The sequence below is a fragment of the Heterocephalus glaber genome, unplaced genomic scaffold, assembly GCF_053883595.1.
Source record: "Heterocephalus glaber isolate CG9 unplaced genomic scaffold, H.glaber_assembly_v1.0 deba00001600, whole genome shotgun sequence".
NCBI lineage: Eukaryota > Metazoa > Chordata > Mammalia > Rodentia > Bathyergidae > Heterocephalus > Heterocephalus glaber.
In genome coordinates, this window is record NW_028258372.1 from 26,018,840 (window position 1) to 26,027,250 (window position 8,411).

The 8,411-nt window shown below is 31.8% G+C and overlaps 1 pseudogene; it reads left to right on the forward strand.

Annotated features, from left to right (window-relative positions):
* The first annotated feature begins 4,637 nt into the window (after positions 1–4,637).
* LOC101725752 (polyribonucleotide nucleotidyltransferase 1, mitochondrial pseudogene) lies at positions 4,638–7,046 on the forward strand (annotated as a pseudogene).
* Positions 7,047–8,411: the final 1,365 nt, after the last annotated feature.

Below are 8,411 nucleotides of genomic sequence, written 5' to 3' on the forward strand. Positions count from 1 at the left end.
CTTTAACCAAAACCATTAGGCCAAGAGAAAAAAATAAAAGAAATACAAAGTGAAAATGCACAAGTCAAATTATTCTTATTTGAAGATGATTTTATTCTTAGAAGACTCTAAAATCTCTACCAGAAGACTTTTATATTTGATTAAAAAATACATCAAAGTAGCAGAATTTAAAATCAACATACAAAAGTCAACAGCTTTCCTAAAATCTAAAATAAGCTCCTTGACAAAGAAATCAGGTAAACAATCTCATTTACAAAAGATTTTTTTAAAAATCTTGGAATCAAGATAACCAAAATGATCATATTACCAAAAGTTGTCTACCATTGTAACATAATCCTCATAAAAATACTCATGACATTCTTCCCAGAATGAGAAAAAAATAACACATGAATACATATGACAAAAACAAAGACTAGAAGAGCAAAAGCAATACTGAGGAAAAGAGGAATGGTCATGATATAATATCTAATTTCAAAATGCACTACAGAGTCCTTGTAGGAGAAGTAGGAATTATTCTGGCATAAAAACAGATATATAGTCCAATGTAATTGAATAGAGTATGTGGACACAAACCCACACAACTATGGGCAACTGATTTTGAAAAATCTGCCAAACATATATGTTGGAAAAAATGACAACCTTTTCAAAAAATGGTGCTGAGAAAATTATATATATATATATATATATATATATATGTATATATATATGAATAACCCTAGATCTATATCTCGTAGCTTCTATGCACACAAAAATTTCAAAGTAGATCAAAGGCCTAAACATAAAACCTGAAACTTTGAAACATTGGGAAGAAAATGTATGAGAAACACCTCAAGACATAGGCACAGGTGGCAATTTACTAAATAAGACTCCAACAGATTGGGACATAGTCACAAAAATCAACAAATGGGATTGTGTCATATTTAAATTATTCTGCACAGCAAGGAAACATTGAAGAGATAGCCCACAGAATGGAAAAATAAATATTGACCAGCTACTCTCCCAATAAAAGATTAATACTCAGAAAGTACAAAGGACTCAAAAATTTAGAAACAAGTAACAATAAAAAACAACAACCCAATTGATAAATGAACAAATGAATGAAACATATTTCTCAAAAGAAAAAAATACAAAACCCAATAATTATATGAAAAACTGCTTAACATCTTTACCTAAGAGAAATACAAATCAAAATTACATGGAAATTGCATCTTAGTCCAGTCAGAATTGTCAGAATTTTTATCATCAACACAAAAAATAATAAATGATGAGGAGGAGACAAGGAAAAATGAACCCTTAAATATTGCTGATGGGGATGTCAATTCAATGGCTACTATGGAAAGCGGTATGTAGTTATCTTGGAAATTATTATGTAGTTTTCTCAAAAAATAAAAAAATAGAAATACCATAGGATCCCCCTATACCATTCCTTGATATATATTCTTAGGAGTTAAAGTCAACATGCTATAGGAATATCTATATACCCATGGTTATAGTGGCATTATTCACATTACCCAAGGTATGGAATCAGTCTAGGTTGCCATCAACAGATAAATGGTTAAAGAAAAGGTGGTATAATACAAAATGGATTATTATTCAGCCATAAAGAAGAGTGAACCCATACAATATGTAGGAAAATGGATGGAATTGGATGTTATCATGTTAAGCAAAATAAGAAAAATGTAGAAAAACAAGCATCATGCTATTTTGCTCATATGTGGAATATAGGGAGGAAAAAATGACATAAAATGTAACTCATTATTTAGTGTAATTATCATGTAGCGCTTAAAAAATTTAAAGATATTGTAAGAGGAACAGAAGAGAAAAAATTACTATGGTTTAAAAAGTGAATATTATAAATATAGACTGAAATATTCTTACTAAAATTATTCTAAATAAACTTCAACTGAAATGACTTTTAAGGTAATGTGTAGAGAAAGATGTAACATTGAAATCCAAAGAATAAAGATGCTATGTTTCAAATATTCAGGTTATGAATACATCCACAACAGCAATATTTAAGGGTTTACAGAATAGAATATTATGCACCAATGAAATTTCAAAATACTGATCCATGCAAGAACATGCATGACTCTCACAAAATGAGAAAGAAACAAATCATAAGGGGTTACCTCCATATATTTTAGCCAATGAAAGAATAAGCTTGGTCCATCTCATTCCTCTAAACCATATATCTAAAATTTCATTCTGTTCAGTATGAAATTATGTTACATTTAAAAACAAATTCTCTATATCCTTAAAGAAAGCAGTTTGATTTTACAAGGATATTTTAATAATTTTACCTCTAATATCTGTTGCATCACTTTGTGTGTTTGATTGTTCCTGCATTTAAATGATTCTTCCACTACAACTTTCTCTAGTGTGAGAAATGAATATTTTAACATATTTATGTTTCATCTTATTATATTTAAATAAAAGATCATATATTAAATTCTAGATTAAAAGGTATTTCACTTACAATGGCTACTGTTTTATGCAAAACTAGTAGATACAATTAATATTTCGATTCTGTTTTGAGATTGGACAGGCTAACAGAAAAAATTCATTAGTAACTAGAAGTTACCATAGTTACATCATGACGTGACAAATAAAATTCTTGGTCTGTATATTTTGAGATACTGTAAAATCACCAAATGATTGTTTAATTTTGTCCTATATTTTCCTAGCACCTAAATATGTAGAAATTAATAAACTGATTCTATAAAACTATGCAGTTTCCTCCATCCTTGGATAAAATATTGATGAAACAAGGAAACAAATATTACTGAAATGTGTCATCTAAACACTCTTCAGAAAAGAAATACATGATAATTAAATCTTTATGAAACTTAAAAAAGTCTTCCTGAATAAACTTATAAGAAAAAAAAAATTAGCCTGAGGATATGTTTTCAAAACACATGAAGAATAAAATACTCAGACCCAGACAAACACCGTATGAAAAGATTCTTAGTTCATTTGTCATTAATAAAGTACAAAGCACCACAATGAGATTTCACCAAAGGCTTATCAAAAGGATTTAAGTAATAACAAAATATTAAACTGTGATGAAAAGGCTGCAGAGCAACCGCAACCGAAATGCTGTTCTGTTCCTGATTAGAATGTAAATAGCACAACCTTTATAGAAAACAATAGTTTGTTTTGTTTTTGTTGTTAGCCTTTTTTGTTTTGTTTTGTTTGTTTAGTTTAAGCTCATACTTGCCTTCATAGGGTTAAACAATTTCACTGCCACATAATGAAGCCAGAAGAATGAATATTTATGTTAATGCAAAAACTCTTTATGGTAATTCTTTTAGTTAATTTTTTAATAATTGTTCCCCAAATCAAATCCACTTCAGTTGCTAGAGAAAATGAAATAAGGTATAATAATACAATAGAATATTAGGAGTTAGAACTGCTATATAAAATAACATGAGCACATACTAAATGCTTTAGGCTAAGTAAAAATCCTGACTTAAAAAGGTTTCATATTCTGTGATTCTATTTATATGATATTCTGAACAATGAAAAATTTTAAAAATAGAATAGATGTTGGTGATTGTCCCTGGTTAGGCTGGCCAGAATTGTTGATTATAATGTGAAATTAGTGGATTTTAAGGGGTGTTGGGAGTGTTTATTTTTACATTGATGGTTACGTTTCTGCATGTTTCTTGACTCTTCTAGAATTGTACACTAAAAATATGACTTTTCCTGTATTTGTATTAAATGCGAGTAAAATTTAAATAAATAAACAATGTGTGCATCTGGCTTTGTGGATTTGACTCAGTATGTTTGTACCTCACTTCCTGAATTATGCCTGTCTTAACTATGTTTCTCTTTTATGTAAAAATTAAGATGAAGACACTAAATTGTGTGACCTGATAGAATTGATTTATATTAGGATTTCTGTGGTAGTTACGGAAAGTAAATATTTGTAAACTCTCAAAAATCTTACAGTAAATTGTCGATATTTAGTGCATTTAAATGATAATGCAAAATACCAGAATAGCATATTTTAAAATAAGTCAATACTTTGAAAATTTTCCTTCTGTAAAAAGGGAATATGCAAGTGGCACTTAACAAATGTATTCAAATATCAGAGAAATAAACTTATTTATATTAAGAAAAAAACATAGGTGTAGTTTGAGGTTGTCCCCAATAGTCTTGCTTCTATTTAATAAGGAAAATTGAATTGTTGCATTAATTCATCTAAAGTATTATCTTATATGTCGTACAGATTCACCATTAATTAGTAGCATGAGTATATCCTAAAATTCCTGATCTTAGATGGTAATTACATTTTCAAATTATATTTTTGATAATTATAATTATAGCTGATTTTTGAAGTACAGATCAAGTGTCAATACATTAAGAACTATGAGAACCCAATCACTGTTATTCTAATTGTTATATAATCATCTTCCAAAAATTGCCTTATAATCATTGACTCTTATTCACTCTTCTCACTCATATGCTTTCAGCAACAAAGAGAGCCATGAACATGCTACCTATTATGTTTCCAGTATGCATGAAGAAGACAAGAGGTTTGCTATCATGTGATAATTGGATGTAGGCTTAGTGCATTACTATATAATTTCACCATATATATTTTAATTAAGTAGTGATTCTTCAAAGAAAACTAAATGACACAATATAATTTCTATGAAGAAAACATTAAGAAGTTTTGGAATAAAAGAGTAAACCAGAGTGTGGTGGCTGCCTGCAGGCATGGCTGCTCCTGTCTCCAGCTCTAGCTGCCGGGCAATGGTCCCCACCATCTAGTAGGGTAGAATCTGGCATGCTCTCATTTGCAAGTACAAGCACTGTGGAGTAGTGCGAGGTCCCGGGGTGTGCCTGGGGACTTAGGCAACAGAAAATTAGAAATGTTTTCTGGAAAACTGGATGGATTTGCAGATGGGTCTGCTGTAGTACACTCAGGAGATACTAGTGATGGTCACAGCAGTCAGCAAAACAGAAGCTTCGTCTTTCCACTTCATGCCTTTGGTGGTTGACTATAGAGAGAAGGCTGCTACAGCATGTAGAATTCCCACAAACCACCTCAGGAGAAAAAGTGGTTCTTCTGATAAAGAAATTCTTACAAGTCAAATAACTGATTGATTGATTAGACCTCTTTCCAACTCGCTACTTTTATGATACACAAGTCCTTTGTAATCTATTGGCAGTAGATGGCATTAATGAACCTAATGTCCTAGCAATTAATGGTGATTCATTAGTCTTCTCATTATCCGATATACCTTGAAATGGACCTGTAGGGCAGTACAAATAGGAATGATTGAAGGAGAATGTGTGCTTAACCCACAGAAAATAAATGTCTTCTAGCACTTGAAATTTAGTGGTTCCTGGGGCACCTAAACATCAAATTGTCATGTTGGAAGCCTCTGCAGAGAATATTTTACAGCAAGACTTTTGCCATGTTATCCAAGTGGGAGTAAAATATATCCAGAAAATAATTCAGGGCATCCGGAAGTTGGTAAAAGAAATTGGTGTTACCAAGAGGATATCTCAGAAGGTTTTTACCCCTCCACTTGTCATTGTGAAACGTGCTTATTACCTTGCCATGGAGAAACTTTGTGCAGTTTTTACAGATTATGAACATGATAGAGTTTCCAGAAATGAAGCTGTTAACAAGATAAGATTATAGATACAGAAGAACAACTAAAATTTCCATAGGCTGATCCATATGAAATAATAGACCCCTTCAATGTTGCAAGGGAGGTTTATACAAGTATTATTTTGAATGAATATAAAGCTGTGATGGATACAATTTGACTTCACTTAGTAGTATAAGTTGTGTGGTAGATGTGGTTAAAACTTCATGCATGAGTGTTATTTCAGAGGTGACAAACACAGGTGCTTTGTACTTCTACATTTGATTCATTAAAATGCAGTGTAAAATTGGATCAAATTATAACAGTTATAAATAGGATAAAAGAAAAAAATTCCATTCTGCACCAAGAGTTTCTTCCTTATTCAGCTAATGAAATGTCACAAAGTCACTGGAATAAAAAATAGACAGCTTGGGCATGGTGCTCTTGCAGAGAAATCTTTGTATCCTGTTATTCTCAAAGATTTTCCTTTCACTGTAAGAGTTACATCCAAAGTCTGAGTGTCAAATGGGTCCTCTTCTATAACATCTGCATACAGTGGGAGTTTGGCATTAATAGCTTCAGGGGTTCCAGTATCTTGTGCTGTTGCAGATGTAGCAATAGGATTAATCACCAAAATCAATCCTGAGAAAGATGAAATAGAAGATAATCATTTGTTGACTGATATTCTGGGAATTGAAGATTACAATAGTGACATGGATTTCAAAATAGCTGGTACCAATAAGAGAATAATTGTATTACTGGCTGATTTTAAATTACCAGGAATATCAATAAAAATTGTAGTGGTGTTTATTCAGTGAGCATCAGTGGCAAAGAAGGAAATATTACAGATTATGAACAAAACAATTTTAACTGTCCAGAGCATCCTGAAAAGAAAACGGACCTGTTGTAGAAACTGCTGAGGTTCCATTATCAAAATGAGCAAAATTTGCTGGATCAGATAAGTATCACTTAAAAAGACTTCAAGGTGAAACAGGTATAACTATTAGTCAGGTGGATGAAGAAACCATAGTCTACATTTGTACCAACACCAATTCCTGTGGGTGAGGCAAAAGAATTCATTACCAAAATTTATAAAGATGACCAAGAGCAGCAATTAGAATTTGGAGCTGTTTAGACTGCCACAATAACTGAAACAGAGACTCTAGAGTAATGGTAAAACTATACCCAAATATGATTGCAGTACCACTTCACAACACACAACTTGATCAACGAAAGGTTAAACATCCCACTGCCCTAGGATTAGAAGTTGGTCAAGAAATTCAGGAGAAATATTCTGGACGTGATCCAGCTGATGGAAGAATGAAGATTTCTTGTAAAGTGCTTCAGCCTCCCGCAACATCTGTTGTCAAAGCTCTAAGTGACAAAAAGAGTATGATAATGGGAAGACCTATTTCACAATCATCATCTAACTCTTCCTGGTAATATAAAAAAAATGAATTCTAGAGTAATATTCTCTGGAACAAAATTTTAATAATATCTTCTAAGATGGAGAATTATATATAGTACAAATATATTCAAATTATTTGTATCAGATTATTCATTTATGTGTGATATTTTAATAGCATAAATAATTTATATTTCCTTAATCTTATTTATATTACAAATCAATAAATATTTGTTAAAAGTAAACGATTTATACATCTCAGGAAAGATGTAAAATTTTTTTTGTTTCTGTGATTCTGTGACTTTTTTTGTTTCTATGATTCCTTTTGTTTTTATAATTCTGTAATGCACAAAATTCTTAAGATCAGGGCTGGGAGTGTAACTCAATGGTAGAAAATTCCCTGGCATGTGTGAGGCCCTTGGTTCAATCCCTAACACCGCACATAAAAAGAAAGGAAGAATTTATCCCATATGATACAATGAATCTCTTCTGACATCTCATTTATCTTCTTTATATACAATTTTCCCTTAGTCATCTTTTTTTAAAGCTTACTTCTTTGCTTAACAGCTTTTCTTGCCTATAACCATTTCACACACACTAACTTGGCATTTTCAAAGCCAAGGTATATTTCTTCAGAATAATTACCACAATATACTAAGAAGTTCAGGCAGTTAATCATATACATTTTTTTGTATTAAATCCTTTTATTGGTACATGTAGGTATACAACACAATTACATTTCTCATTGGGAATTGTACCTTTACATAATGCATCTTGGTTCTTATTTTTTCCCCATTCCTAGCCCTTCCTTCACACCCTCCACCCTTCCCTATTTACAAAGACTTTATTTCCATTTTTTCCATTTCTCAGCATTTTTCCTTTCCCTTCTTTCCTTTCTCCTGCCCCTCCCACTACCCCTACCTCTTTGGACCTTTTCTTCCTATTTTCCATTATCGATTATTCATTCTAATCATTGGTACATTTTAGGTATACAATATAATGACATTCATCATTGGAAAATTGCACTTTTACATAGTCTCTCTTGGTTCTTATTTTTCACCCTTGCCCAGCCCTCCCTTCAACCCCTCCAGTCCTCCCTATTTACAAAGATTTTGTTCCTATTTTTCCATTTTCTCATATTAATCCCATTCCCTTCTATCCTTTCCTCGAGCCCTCCCACTTCTTTCCCCTTGGCCCCTTTTCTTCCTATTTCACATTACCTATTATACATTTAGTCCTTATTTACACTTTCAGTTTCTCACACCAGAGAAACTATTCAGAATTTATTCATGTGTGTCCTATTTATTTCACTTAAGAGTATGGCCTCAATGTGCATCCATTTAGCTATAAATGTCTCTAATTTCTCATTTTTTATGGCTGAGTAGTACTCCATTTTATAAAAA